Genomic DNA, 202 nt, shown 5'->3' on the forward strand with positions numbered 1-202 from the left:
AGTTTGGTTTGGTTTGCTTTGCTTTCTTCATGTATAATGTTCTTCTTGTTATCCCACAGCTCATTTATTGGGTCTTCTGTCGTTAGTGTTCAATATGTCATCTGGAGGTGTTCTCCAAATTAAGTAAGATCTACTCCGGGTCATATTTTGGTTCTTGTTGACTTGTTTGAATTTTCTTCAACTTCATTGTGAACTTATTTTT

The sequence above is a fragment of the Echinops telfairi genome, unplaced genomic scaffold (assembly GCF_000313985.2).
Source record: "Echinops telfairi isolate 266 unplaced genomic scaffold, ASM31398v2 ScPeMD7_7469;HRSCAF=8507_1, whole genome shotgun sequence".
Lineage (NCBI taxonomy): Eukaryota > Metazoa > Chordata > Mammalia > Afrosoricida > Tenrecidae > Echinops > Echinops telfairi.